The 15,233-nt window shown below is 47.3% G+C and overlaps 1 protein-coding gene and 2 long non-coding RNA genes across 7 annotated transcripts in view; 1 reads left to right on the top strand and 2 right to left on the bottom strand.

Moving 5' to 3' along the window:
- The window catches only part of LOC119166787 (chymotrypsinogen B), a 1,014,345-nt gene that overhangs the window by 214,793 nt on the left and 784,319 nt on the right, over window positions 1-15,233 (top strand). The window lies entirely within an intron of this gene.
- The window catches only part of LOC142783846 (uncharacterized), a 577,947-nt gene that overhangs the window by 349,509 nt on the left and 213,205 nt on the right, over window positions 1-15,233 (bottom strand). The gene's annotated exons all lie outside the window — the stretch shown is intronic.
- LOC142783848 (uncharacterized) overlaps window positions 1-15,233 on the bottom strand; it is a 156,416-nt gene that overhangs the window by 73,227 nt on the left and 67,956 nt on the right. The window lies entirely within an intron of this gene.

The raw sequence follows: 15,233 nt of genomic DNA, 5'->3' as shown, positions 1-15,233 counted from the left end.
GTGTCTACTCCTTCGTATTTGGCCCGATATGTCTTGGTTCGCAGTACTCCCGTCCTGGCCTCAAACAGTAGAGAACTACCCCGAGTATTATCATAGATCCTTTCCTTGGCAATGTTCTGGTTAAAAGTTCGATAGATCTCTATGCGGACTTCTTAATCCTGCCCATTCTCCACATGTCTGTCTCCGTTTCCTTCACTTTCTTCTTAACCGATAGTACTTTTTGGTTTGGCCCCCAGCTGTTTTCCAAGTATTCACCAGTGAATTTTCTGGTTAGCTTCATTCTTTTCGTATCGACATTTTTCATGTAAAAGTAGCTGAAAACCTTCCTAGCCCAACGCTCCTCCCCCATTTCTCTCAATCGCTTCTAAAATTTTATCTTTTATTTCAAATTTTATCTCAAATTTTATCTTTTACCAGCCGGGTGACTGCAGTGCAATGGCGAGCCTTGGCGCGAATTTATAAGAGTAGCCTCGCGCTAGGTGCTTTTCTCGCGACCGCGCGTGGCCTAGGAACCAAAGTGCGCAATTATCCCTAGGCGCTTTAGTCCCTAGTGATGCGACCACGCTGGCTGGGGTGGTGCGGTTGTGTATAGGCGCGTGTTTGACAGCGCTTCCTCTATTTCGGTGTTGTGCGGCGGTTTCTATTATTGTGATAATATTTCTTCCGAATATGGTGATGCGTGAGTGCTGACTGTTCTGTCTGGACGTTAGTTCTGAATGCGCAGTGTGCTCTGATGCGCTTTAGTGAACGCTGTCACACAGGTACTTGCTGCATGTGGTTGCGCTGCACTGTATTTTATCTCGATTAGTTTTTACCGAGTAGTGGTGACTAATACCGGTTTTCCTCGAGAAATTTTGATCGCGTGCAACAACGTTGTCGCTGCTGTGCTGTAAAGCATCGAGTTTTGCGCAGATGCCCTGACCACGATCGCAAGTGTCTGCGACACCGGCGGTATGAATATCGCAGTATTTCCACTACTCGCACAGGTAGTCCAAATAGCATAGAGAAAAAAAAAGCTGTGATTGCGATATCCCCTGTCGGTGATCACACGTGAATGCTTATACCAAGTTTAACCGTTCAGTTCTGTACAATTTTGTGGCCTCTACTTCTTTGGCTGCTGCCTAAATGACAATGCAAGAAAAAAAGCAGTGTACTAATTACATTTAAATTATGCAGAAACGGTGCATCATACTTAGGCAAGTCTCTAGAAAAGATAAAACGCCTGCCATGAAGCCCATGTACATGTTCTATTTTGCAAACAAGCTTATTGCTCACGCTTTTGGCAAATTTTGTTGTTAGGGTTCTGCTGACTTGATCCGCAATGGACCACCGCATAATGCATATGCTGTTTGATTGGTGTGTTTGTTGGTCACCTGTTAATTGCGATCTGCATAAAAAGCGAGTATTTTGCCTTCAGCGCAACTTTGGCATGCTCACTTTTTGCTTAACACCTGAATCTGAACCTCGTCGGACATTGAAGGTGTCATCATCACCAGCTTGACTACGCCCACTGCCGGACGAAGGCATCTCCCATGATCTGCCAGTTAACCCGGTATTGTGCTTTTCGTTGCCATGTTATGCCTGCAAACTCTTTAATCTCATTGACGAACCTAACTTTTTGTCTCTCCTTCGTGTGTTTGCCTTCTCTGGGAATCTAGTCAGTTACCCTTAATGACCAGTGGTTATCCTGCCTACGTGCAATGTGCCCGGCCCATGTCAATTTCTTCTTGATTACAACTATGATATCCTGAACCCTGGTCTGTTCGCTGACCCACTCTGCTCTATTCTTCTCTTTTAAAGTTACACCTATCATTTTCCTTTCCTTCGCTCACTGGGTCATCCTCAATTTAAGCTCAACCCTATTTGTGAGCCTCCAGGTGTCTGCTCCGTAGGTAAATACTGGCAAGATGCAGTTGTTGTATACCTTTTTCTTGAGGGTTAGTGGCAGATTACCATTCATTATTAGAGAATGCTTGCTTATTATGATCAACCCCATCTTTATTCTTCTAGTTACTTCACTCTCATGGTTCGGCTTTGTGGTTACTACCTGTCTTAAGTAGACATATTCCTTTACAACTTTAAGCGTCTCTCCACCTACGCAAAGTGCTGTTTTCAGCCGAGACTGTAGCACATTACTTTAGTTAAGTGCACATTCATTTTCATACCTTTTTTCCTACTTTCCATGTTCAGTTCTGTAATTGTGAGCTGTAATTCATCTCCTGAGTTAGTTACCAAGGCAATGTCATCAGCGAATCGCAGGTTACTAAGATACTTTCCATTAACTCTCATTCCTAACTCTTTCCAAGCTAGGGTCCTGAAAACCTCCTGTGAACAGGAGATGAATAGCATTTGAGAGATTTTATCTCCCTGCTTTACACTCTTCTTCATTGGGATTCTGCCGCTGTCTTTATGGTGGCTGTGCATCCATTGTAGATTTCTTCCAGTATATTTACGTAGTGTTCTTAGATGTTCTGATTCAGTAGTGCCTGCATTACTCATATGTCTTGATTGAGTCAAGCACCTTCTCGTACTCTATGAAGGCTATGTATAGGTGTTCCGATGGAGGCGGAAATGTTGTAGGCCCGTGTGCTCAGATTTGGGTGCACGTTAAAGAACCCCAGGTGGTCGAAATTTCCGGAGCCCTCTACTACGGCGTCTCTCATAATCATATGGTGGTTTTCGGACGTTAAACCCCACATATCAATCAATCTGTAGTGGAGCATACGCACTAAAGTGTATGCGCCTTCCAAAGAGAAGGAAAAACCCCGTGCTCTGATTGCACGAGAACCTGGGCCGCCTTTTGCCAGACTTGTCGTACGGCCATTTTTCGTTGCGACATCGTTGCGACTTCTCCGGTTCAATAAACGTCATCACATTTGGTGGAGGCTGCTGAGATCCCCAAGCAGACCTGGAGCTCCGCTCTCGCAAGTTGCCCGAGAGACCACTGCAAAACATGACTGACGCAGTCGCCAACCAGCCCATCCCAGCCCAGCCAGCACCACCGGCTGTCCCGTCTACCTGCCCCGGTGCTACTCGCCAACGGGACCCACCAATCTTCAGCGGCAGCGGCGAGCAAGACGTCGAGGACTGGCTCTCCTTGTACGAACGCGTAAGCGCCAGTAACAAGTGGGACAACGACTCTAAGCTCGCCTACGTTATATTTTACTTGGCAGACGTAGCTAAACGTTGGTTTACGAACCGCGAAACCGCCATCGCCAACTGGTCTTCCTTTAGGACACTCGTCACTGAAGCGTTCGGCCGACCAGAGGTCCGCAAGCTCCGCGCTGACCAGCGCCTGCGCCACCGAGCCCCGCAGCCTGGCGAGACGTTTACTAGTTACATAGAGGACGTGCTCGACCTCTGCAAGCGTGTGAATCCATCTATGCCCGAAGAAGAAAAAATTCGGCAGATTCTCAAGGGCATCGAGGATGGCGCATTCCAGATGTTGCTAGCGAAAAGCCCGAACACGGTGGCAATCCTCGTAAGCCTCTGCCAGAGCTTTGATGAATTGCGCCGTCAGCGTTCCATCGCCCGACAGAGTGTCCTACCGCCGGATTCGATCTCGGCCGTCACACTCACAAATGCCAATGTTTGCAAAGAAAGTATGTCCAACCACATCAAAGACTTCATCAGGGAGGAAGTCGCCCGACAGCTCTCCCTGCTGCCGCATAGCGACGCGCCTACCGCAAGCCTGCCTACGACACTGCAGCAGGCCATACGCACGGAAATTTGTGATGTCCTCCCTACAGTGCGGGCCCCTTACCCGTGCACTTCAGTAGCGCCTAATCTCTCAGCTGTCGGCTACGCACCACCTGCACCACCTTCACCTCTCAGCTACGCAGCTGTGGTTGCGCGGCCCCCACTGCATCCAGTCGCCTTATCAGCTCCACCTCCTCCGGCCTCGCCTCCAGTTTACAGGCCCTCACCTCGCTTTTTCCATCGATCTAATGAGTGGCGCACTCAAGACAATCGTCCTATCTGCTTCGCCTGTGGCATCGCTGGCCACATTGCGCGCTTCTGCCGCCGTCGCCCCACACCTGCAAACGCATACTTCGGAACTCCTACCTACGCGCCGCAGCAGGCCACCGCATCTGCATATGAACAGAGGCACTCAGACTCGGATCGCCGCCCATCGACTGCTCGTTTCCCATCCCCTCGTCGCCGGTCGCCATCGCGTATGCGTCGTCGACCACCTCCTGAGGAGGGAAACTAATCAGTGCAGTTCCGGAGGCAAGAACTGCAACTTGTGCGCAATTCCCAAGGCCTCCGTTTTCGCCGAAAAATGTTGTTGATGTCGATGTTGAGGGAGTCGCCACATTAGCGTTAATTGATACCGGGGCCGCCGTTTCTGTGATGGACGTCAAATTTTGTCGGAAACTGAAGAAAGTGACCACATCTCTCTGTGGCATGGTGCTGTCCACGGCTAGCGCGCAACGCATTCATCCCTCGGCTCTGTGTACGGCGCGCGTCGTCATCCAAGATGTTTTGTACGTCGTACAGTTTTTTGTTCTGCCATCTTGCTCTCATGACCTTATCCTCGGTTGGGATTTCTTATCAGGTCATGAAGCTATCATCGATTGTTCCCGTGCCGAAGTGTCCCTTGTGCCAACATATGAATTTCCACCACCCGACCGGTCTCCTCGGCTCTGCAAACTCATCGCTGACGACGACATTACCTTGCCCCCGGAAGCTTCGGTCCCTGTAAGCCTTTCATGTGTGGCGCAACCTGACGCCACGGTGGTGTTTACGCCATCTCCTGTTTTTACTGAACGCAAGGGCATCGTTCTCCCATTTGCCGTTCTTACAATTGCATCTGGTTTAACCGTAATGCTGGTTACCAACCACTGCAACTACCCCATCAGCTTACTTCGTGGTGAAACGTTGGGATATGTGCAACCTGTCGACCATATCAATGATATTATTCTTCCTGACGAAACGCCATGTCACATTGCCGCAATAACTCATGCGTCTGAGCCATCAAGTTTGTCAGCCTTCGACAATGCTATTGACGCAGACCTTCCCCTCTCGCATCGCCGCCAACTTGTTGCTCTCCTTAACAAGTTTCGCTCTTCTTTCGACTTTCAAGAACCTGCTTTGGGCCGCACCACGACTATCACTCATACTATTGACACCGGCTCACATTTGCCTCTGCGAAAGCGTCCTTACCGCGTTTCCGCCGAAGAGCGCCGCGTCATTACGGAGCAAGTAGACGACATGCTTAAACGTGGAGTGATACAGCCTTCTCAAAGCGCTTGGTCATCACCTGTCGTTCTGGTCAAGAAAAAAGATGGCACCGTTCGATTTTGCGTGGACTATCGCCGCTTAAACAAGATTACGAAGAAAGATGTCTACCCGCTACCACGAATAGACGATGCTCTTGACTGTTTACAAGGCGCCGAGTACTTTACATCCTTGGATCTGCGTTCTGGGTATTGGCAGGTGCCAATGGCTGAATGTGATCGCCCTAAAACAGCCTTCGTAACGCCAGATGGTCTATATGAGTTCAAAGTAATGCCATTTGGGCTCTGCAACGCACCTGCCACATTTGAGCGCATGATCGATACCATCTTGCGTGCCCATAAGTGGAAAACTTGCTTGTGTTACCTGGACGACATCGTAGTCTTTTCGTCTGATTTCCCGACACATCTTGTTCGCCTCCACGAGATTCTGACGTGTCTAACTTCTGCGGGCCTACAACTTAACTCCAAAAAGTGCCACTTCGCAGCACGAAAACTAACCATCTTATTTATTTATTTTATTTATGAATACTGCAACCCTAACATAGGGTTTTAGCAGGGTGGATACACATTTGCTAAATTAACAAATCGGCAAACAAGTAAATATAAAACAGGTGAGGTATGTACACAAAAAGACAATGGTTTGCAATGAACAGTCATAAGGGCATATAATGAAATCAGCGCTATATTCAAGTTGGTCACGAGTGGGGAATTGCTACAGTGATAGAAATAAAAAGCAGGATCACATATCAGACACTCACTGCTGGAGCTGCGCAGCAAAAAGATTCAAGGAAGACTGGGAAACAACTTCATTACTAAGGTTATTCCATTCGATGATTGTCCTCGGAAAAAATGAATATTTGAACGTGTTATTACGGGTGGAGAATGGGGTTATTGTAAGGGAATGCCTCTGTCTTGTGGCATATCCCGTAGAGAAATTAAGTATGTGTGATAAGTCTAACTTATAATAACCTTTAACTAACTGAAAGAAAAATTTCAATCTTAATACTTTATTCCTTTGAGTAGGTGTTGAAAGATTGGCTTTTGATAATAAACGCGTTATTGAAGTGCGGCCGAAACTGTTATAAATAAATCTAACAGCTCTCTTTTGAATTTTTTCCATTTCGCTAATGTTTTTTCTGGTGTGAGGGTACCAGATTATGGAAGCATAATCTAAAGAAGGTTGAACAATTGCATTAAAAGCAATAAGGCGAACGGCGGGGGTTGAAAGCTTGAGAGCTCGTCTAAGATAAAATAGCTTGTAATTACACGAGCTTATTACAGTATTAATATGTCTTGTCCAGTTTAGGTCATTCGAAATCCAAAGACCAAGGTACTTGTAGTGTTGTACCTCCTGCAAAAAAACATTATTGGCTGAATATGCAAAATGAAGAGGGGTACGTTTGTGGGAAATTTTCATGAAAACAGTCTTTTTAAAATTAACTGACATCTGCCATTTATCACACCAACGAATGACCTTTTGAAATGCGTCGTTTAAATGAATTTGGTCGGTATGGTTTTCAACTTCCGAGTATAGAATGCAGTCATCCGCATATAACTTGACTTTTACAGGTATATCATGTGATATGTCATTTATAAACAACAAAAAGAAGAGCGGCCCAAGCACGGAGCCTTGGGGCACTCCCGAGTCAACCGGTACTGTACGAGAACAATGTTCATTGAAAGAGACGTATTGTTTTCGATTCAAAAGATAACCAGAAATCCAGTTTAGAAGCTGGGTATTTTTAAGAATTAAATCAAGTTTGAAGAGTAATTTATTGTGTGAGACCGTATCGAAAGCTTTAGCAAAATCCATAAAAATTGCATCTACCTGTTTTCCGGAATTTATAGATAGCGCAAAATCATGTACTGTTGTTACCAGCTGAGTACAAGTAGAAAATCCTTTCCTGAATCCGTGTTGTGAGTCTGACAAAATATTGTGCTTATCTAGGAAGTCTGAAATGTGCTTATGTATTATATGCTCAATGAGTTTACAGGAAGTTGAAATTAATGAGATCGGCCGATAGTTAGTAACAGAATGGGGATCTCCACTCTTATGTAAGGGCTTGACTTTAGCAGTTACCCAGTCATCCGGAACTTGACCATCTTTCAGAGATTTAGAAAAGAGAATTGTTAGGTACTTTGAAACCCATTGTGCGTAGCGCTTTAAGAACTCATTCGGTATTCCATCCGGACCTGAAGATTTCTTAACATCCAGTTTTAAAAGCAGATTAAGAACTCCCTCTTCACTTATGATGATATCCGGAAGGGGTGGGCTAGCCACATCAAATGTTTCCAGGACACCGTTATCCCTCGTAAAAACAGATTTAAAATGATCATTGAAAGCGTTAGAAATAACAAATGAATCACTAGTTTCAACACCATCAATTACAAAAACATCAGTAGTCACAGTATTAGGCGAAATTAAACTCCAGAACCTCTCGGGAGACGAAGACATGAGACTCGGAAGTTGTTGGCCATAATAGCGTTCCTTATCAGACACAACATTTGCTTTCACTTGAGAAGCAAGTTCAGAAATTTTTTGCTGGAGGATACCTACGTCTTTAGAGCACCGTCTTTGATTTTTTAAACGTTTGAGCCGTCTTCGCAACTGCAACGTTTCCCGAGAAATCCAGGGGTTCTTTCCTTTCGATTTTTTTACAATACGAGGAACAAATCTATCAATACACTCATTTATAAGGTCTTTGAAACGCTTCCACAGATAATGAATATCAGCAGTGCAACTCGAAAAAGAATCAAATTCAAATGCTAGTAAATCCAATATTGAGGTGTCATCAGCACGTGAAAAGTTTGGGAACGAGACCACCTTGCAATTTTTCTTTAAAACAACATTAGTAAGCGTAAGTATCACAGCCTGATGATCAGATATTCCAGGGAGAACAGAACAGCTAGCTTGGGCAGAGATTGAGCCACTAATGAAAAAAAGGTCTAGAATTGAACAAGAACTCGCGTGTATTCGAGTGCATTTGTCAACGATTTGCATCAAGTCAAAAGAAAACGCTATATCGATCATTCTTTCACCAATTTTATAGTTAGGTTGTTGCAAAGAGAAAGATGACCAACTAACATGAGGCAAATTAAAATCTCCAGCTAGAATAATCCGATCCTCAGGTTTCACATGGGCGGCGAGGTAGTTGTGTAGTTCATCCAGAACATCCATGGAGGAATTGGGTGGGCGATAAATAGCCCCAATAACGTACCTGGTCTTTCCGTAATATGCTTTGCAAAATATGCCCTCGACGTTACGTATGTCATGCATTTTTGTAATTTGCAATGACTGTCTAAACAGGATCGCCACTCCACCACCTCTACTCCCACGATCTTTACGGTACACACGGTAGCCCCGCGGAACAAATTCACTGTCAAGTATGTTATCGTGCAACCATGTTTCGGTTAGGATAGCAATATGGGGACTATAGGCCAGGAGGGTTCCTTCTAATTCTGTGGTTTTGCTAATAACACTTCTACAGTTTAAATTTAGTATTTTCAGCGACGGTACACTGCACATATCCCGTCATTTTTCATTCTTCTTTAGCTTAACACGTGCATTTTTCGATTCATCCCAACTGAACAAGTTCCCATCCACACTCAGTCGATTGTAGAGTAGCTTAACTTTAGCACCGTTTTCTCTCTCTTTTTCGGAACTTTTCCACAGATTTCTGCGTGCCTCACGAACCCTGTATGAAAAATCTTCAGAAAAGGACAATACAGAGCCCTTTAACTTGTGCCTAACCTTCAAAACAGACATCTTCTCACGATAATCAATAAACTTTAGAATAACTGGTCTGTCTTTGTTTTCAACTATGCGTCCAAGCCTGTGGCATCTTTCAACAGTAATTGCCTTTATACCTAATGTATTTTCGAGGATTTCCTCGACATTATCTTGGAGCATCTGAGGTGTTTCCCTAGGGGATTCCTTTAGTCCATAAATGATTAGGTTATTTCTACGGCTCCGATTTTCAAAATCATCAACTTTACCTTCAAGGAATGCTAATTTTTGCTGCATTTGAGTCATAGTATCCTCAAGTTCTTTCACTTGTTGAGGCAATGCAGAAAATTTATTCATGTGACGCTCAATGGCATCCACTCGTTCTGTTAGCGTGCCAAATTTTTCAACTAAATCTTTCTGGTTGGCCTGTACGTTCTCAATAGCTGCTTTCATTGTTTTTTGGCCAGCGAGAAGCTGAGATAGCATTTCCTTTTCCGTAAGAGGACCAGGATTAGCTTCAACGTCACCGCAAACCAACAGATCAACAGGTATAGGTGTGACGCAAGCAAAAAGAAGTTTAAGACACAGTGGGCAAGGCAGCAGCAGCAGGAATCGGTTATCACTTCGATAACAGGGGGCAGGAAAGTACCTACTAACCTGTATTGCAAGGCAAAGCGGATTACTGAGCATGTTGCCTTCTCTGCTGCTGACAAGCCCACTGCCATGGTATGAGACTGCCCGTGGATTTAAAGGCTCCGAAGCGATCACGGGAACCGACGTCACTCGGCGTTGATCCCACGTGGACGCTAAGATGAGAAGGGGCGTTGTTTCCTCGATGCAGCAGCGATCGTCCACAGGTGATGATAACCAGGCTTCGCCAGGCCAGCCAGACGAGGTGACGTCATCATCCCGAGCCAGCCCCGGAAAGACGGTGCATACCGCAGGGCTTTCACCAAGAAGAATCGCCAAGACCTGTATTGCAAGGCAAAGCGGATTACTGAGCATGTTGCCTTCTCTGCTGCTGACAAGCCCACTGCCATGGTATGAGACTGCCCGTGGATTTAAAGGCTCCGAAGCGATCACGGGAACCGACGTCACTCGGCGTTGATCCCACGTGGACGCTAAGATGAGAAGGGGCGTTGTTTCCTCGATGCAGCAGCGATCGTCCACAGGTGATGATAACCAGGCTTCGCCAGGCCAGCCAGACGAGGTGACGTCATCATCCCGAGCCAGCCCCGGAAAGACGGTGCATACCGCAGGGCTTTCACCAAGAAGAATCGCCAAGACCTGTATTGCAAGGCAAAGCGGATTACTGAGCATGTTGCCTTCTCTGCTGCTGACAAGCCCACTCCACACATCTTGGGACATGTCATCACAAGAGACGGTGTTCTTCCGGATCCCGATAAGCTTCGGGCTGTCGCTGACTTCCCGTTGCCCACATCACTGAAAGCTCTAAGAAGTTTCGTCGGTCTCTGCTCGCACTTTCGTCGCTTTGTCCCCAACTTCGCGTCCATCATCGCACCTCTAACAAGTCTGCTCTCCAACAGCAAAGGTATATCTGCATGGTCACCTGCATGTGACGACGCATTTCGCCAGCTGCGCCGCCTGCTGACCTCACCACCCATTCTTCGTCACTACGACCCCGCTGCTGCCACAGAAATTCACACCGATGCAAGTGGCATCGGTCTTGGTGCAGTTTTGACACAACGGAAAGGCACCCAAGCCGAATACGTAGTCGCCTATGCAAGTCGCGCTCTCAAGAAGGCTGAATTGAATTACTCCGTGACAGAGAAGGAGTGTTTGGCCATAATCTGGGCCTTGACGAAGTTTCGCCCGTACCTTTACGGCCGCCCTTTCGACGTGGTCACAGACCACCACGCTCTATGTTGGCATTCCACATTGAAAGACCCGTCCGGACGCCTGGGACGTTGGGCACTTCGATTGCAAGAATACGACATCCGTGTAGTATATCGTTCCGGTCGCAAGCATGCAGATGCCGATGCACTTTCGCGATCGCCTTTGACCCCAGATGTGGCTTCTCTGTCACCACTTTTTACCACCTTGTCACCAATAGACATCACTGACATGCTTTCAGAGCAGCGTAAAGATCCATACCTTGCATTGTTACTCGACTACCTTACCGATCCGTCTGCTGTCCCTTCCACGAGAGCGCTACGCCGACAAGCAGCCCATTTTTCCGTGCGAGACAGCATTCTGTACCGCCGCAACTACATGCCTGGTGGTCGGAAGTGGCTCCTTGCTGTCCCAACTCATATGCGCTCTGACATCTGCATGAATTTCCATGCAGACCCTCAAAGTGCTCACGCAGGTGTCCTGAAAACCTATGAAAGGCTGCGCCAACGATATTACTGGCGAGGAATGTATCGCTTTGTGCAGAAATACGTTCAGTCTTGCACCACTTGCCAACAGAACAAGACACCTCCGCGGCACCTTACTGGCATGTTACAGCCGCTCCCATGCCCGGCTCGCCCATTCGACCGCGTGGGTATCGATCTCTATGGCCCCCTCACATATAGTCGCTCTGGAAACCGGTGGATTACTGTCGGCGTCGATCATCTGACACGCTACGCTGAGACTGCAGCTCTACCAGCAGCGACCGCCCACGAAGTTGCACTCTTCATTCTCCGCAGCTTCATTCTCCGCCATGGGGCTCCACGGGAATTACTCAGTGATAGGGGTCGAGTGTTCCTGTCGGAGGTCATCCAAGCTATTCTCGCTGAATGCAACATCATCCACCGGAAATCTACCGCATACCAACCACAGACGAATGGTCTCACTGGACGGTTCAACCGCACACTTGGCGACATGCTGAGGATGTACACCTCCTCCGACCACACTAACTGGGACGCTGTCTTGCCTTTTGTTACCTTCGCTTACAACACCGCGACGCAAGCGACTACGGGTTTTTCCCCGTTCTTTCTGTTGTACGGCCGCGAACCATCCCACCCACTCGACACCATACTCCCGTACTGCCCTGATGTATCGGAGTGCTCCCCGCTTTCGGAAGTCACCAGATACGCTGAAGACTGCCGTCAGTTGGCTCGGTCTATGACAAGTGAGGCTCAAGGTCTACAAAAAACCCGGCATGATGACGCTCATCACATAGCGCCTACGTTTCGTACTGGCTCCCTCGTGTGGCTTTGGGTGCCCCCGCACGTTCCTGGCCTGTCTTCTAAACTTCTGGCCCGGTACCATGGTCCATACCGTGTCATTGACGCAACCTCACCAGTGAATTACATCGTCGAGCCCCTAACACAATCGCCAGATTTGCGCCGTCGAGGACGCGAGACCGTACACGTCGACCGTCTCAAGCCCTACTACGACCCCCTCATTGTGCCTACTCCCTGAGTCGCCAGGATGGCTACTCTTCAACCCGGGGGGTATTGTAGTGGAGCATACGCACTAACGTGTATGCGCCTTCCAAAGAGAAGGAAAAACCCCGTGCTCTGATTGCACGAGAACCTGGGCCGCCTTTTGCCAGACTTGTCGTACGGCCATTTTTCGTTGCGACATCGTTGCGACTTCTCCGGTTCAATAAACGTCATCACAAATCAATTAGGTGTAGGTGTTGATTAAATGTGAAGGTGTTTGATATGTTTATGGCACGCGATAACGTTAACTATATGGTACATTTCACAGTGCAGTGAAAGGCGGCGTATTTCGGTCGGTGCATATTGTTTTAAAACTCTTATTTTGATGACATTTAACTTGAAGTTCATGTAGACTGCTTGTCTTGCCTTGAAGTTACACGAATCTACATCTATTGCTACGGACCCCCTACTTTTATCCACTTGAAATGGGCACAGATTGTTGCACTTGTGAATGACAACACCCACCAACGTATCCTCCTGACGAAAGGGGCTTTTCCCCTGTTGTTGCTAGAGCTTAGACATCGTCTTGTAAGTGTCGCATATTTGTACATGCGCGCTTGTGCGATACACTGTCACGCGGCCCATATCGCAACACCCTCGCCCACGAAGTGAATAAAAGCGCTTGGCGCGTGGTGAGCCGGGGGCACTTTCCTTCGGCACTCTTGGTTATCGCTATGTTGCTGGCATGCGAATAAAGCATGTTTGAGTACTGGCGGCGTCTTCATACCCGGAAACCCTGGAACACGACATAGTTCTTGGTGACGAGGATCTTGGGACCCTAGTGGACTGCCACAAGAAGACAAGTCAGCGAAACGATGTCGGCGCACTTTGGGCAAGTAGAACCATTCGACGACTCTTCAGCAGATTGAGCTAGTTATGAAGAACGCCTCCAAGCATTTTTGCGTGCTAACAAAGTCTCGGAGGATCAGAAGGCTGATACCTTGATAAGCCTAGTAGGACCGAAGACGTACGCATTGTTGAAGTCGTTAACGTCTCCTGAGACTCCTGCAAAGAAGTCTTTTGAAGAACTTCTAAGCTTACTGCGAAACCACTTTCTTCCTAAGCTGTCCATTATCGGTGAAAGGGCCACATTTCATCGCCGCTCACAACTGCCGCAAGAGACTATTACTTAGTATGCCGCAGAGCTGCGTACACTCTCGCAAACTTGTGAGTTCGGTACTTTTCTTGATCAAGCGCTAAGGGACAGATTTGTTTGTGGCTTGCTCCGGGCTGACATACAGCGAAGTTTATTTGCAGAAGACAATCAGTTAAAGTTTCAGACAGCAGTTGATCGTGCGATAGCCATTGAAACTGCGATTCAAAGCGCATCTGCTACGTGCTCAACAGCAAAGCAAGAATTTTAAGTGCACAAAGTTAAAAGCACTGGGGAAGCTTCTACCTCATGTTATCGCTGCGGATCGGTGAAATCCACCGCCAGCTTTTGTCCGTATGCGAATGCCAAATGTTTTAATTGCAACAAAAAGGGCCACATCAAGAATGCTTGCCGGAGCAAACAGCTAAAAGAATCGAAAAGTAAAAATAAACGGCATGTTAGTACCTTGAAACTGCCACGAAACAATTTGAAGAGTGTAAAACCTGCTGCAGAGGCTAGACGAAAACCAATCATGGTCGAGGTCGCTATTGATGGCGTACCAGTGAACATGGAACTCGATACAGGGGCTGCTGTATCCGTGATGTCTGTCTCACAGTTCCGTTCTCTTTTTCCCAGAGCTCATTTTCGCAGGACAAGTCTCACTTTGAGAACCTACACAAATGAACCCTTGAAGCCCTGCGGAGTAGCATTTGTTGCAGTCTAGTACAACGCGCAGTGGCAACAGCTGCCTTTGTACGTGCTCCGCCAGGATGGCCAGGCGCTGTTGGGGCGCAGTTGGCTACAACACCTCAAGCTGGACTGGACGCAAATACAAGGTCTTCACCACATGCAGGTGGGAAACACAAATGGCTTTGACAGATCGCCTAAACTAGTCCTTGCTAAACCGCTATCGGGACCTATTCAAGGACGAACTAGGCACAGTAAAGGGAGAAAAGGCTACCCTTTCTTAAGGGGTGACGCGAAGCCAAGATTTTTCAAAGCCAGAAGCGTGCCTTTCGCGCTAAGAGCTACTGTCGAGCAGAAATTGTCCAAGCTCGAAGAGCTAGGAATAATTACACCCGTAACCACAAGTCCGTACGCAACGGTTGTAGTGCCAGTTGTTAAACGCGATGGTTCAGTTAGACTGTGCGGTGATTACAAAGTCGCGCTAAACCCGATACTGGACATCGAAAGGTATCCGCTACCGAAAGCGGTCGAGCTATTGCCGCGCTGGCAGGCGGACAACATTATTCAAAGATTGACCTAAGCAGAGCGTATCAGCAGGTCGAAATGGACGACGAATCCAAACAATACCTTACGCTGAACACGCACAAGGGTCTGTTTCTGGTCAACCGCCTACCGTTTGGCATTTCATCAGCTCCCGCAATACTTCAGCGTATTATGGATAACGCGCTGAAAGGACTAAACGGCGTAACTTGTTATCTCGATGACATAGTGATCACGGGCCACACAGAAGCAGAACACATCTGAACGCGGATTTCGCGTCAAACCTTCGAAATGCGATTTTTTTCGCAATGAACTGCAGTACTTGGGTCACGTCATCACAAAAGACGGTGTTCGCCCGATGGATGAAAAGTTGGTCGCAATTGCAAATGCACCAGCTACAACAGACAAAATGCAGCTGCAGTCAGTGTTAGGACTCATAAATTACTATGGAAAGTTTGTTCCGAATCTGTCATCTATACTCTTTCCTTTGAACAAGCTCTTGAGTAAGGACGAACCTTGGCAGTGGAACGCCACTTGTCAAAGTGCGTTTGCGC

The sequence above is a fragment of the Rhipicephalus microplus genome, unplaced genomic scaffold (genome assembly GCF_043290135.1).
Source record: "Rhipicephalus microplus isolate Deutch F79 unplaced genomic scaffold, USDA_Rmic scaffold_12, whole genome shotgun sequence".
Classification (NCBI taxonomy): Eukaryota; Metazoa; Arthropoda; class Arachnida; order Ixodida; family Ixodidae; genus Rhipicephalus; species Rhipicephalus microplus.
The sequence above is the reverse complement of the archived record's forward strand: the minus strand, read 5'-3'. Positions and strand labels throughout refer to the sequence as shown.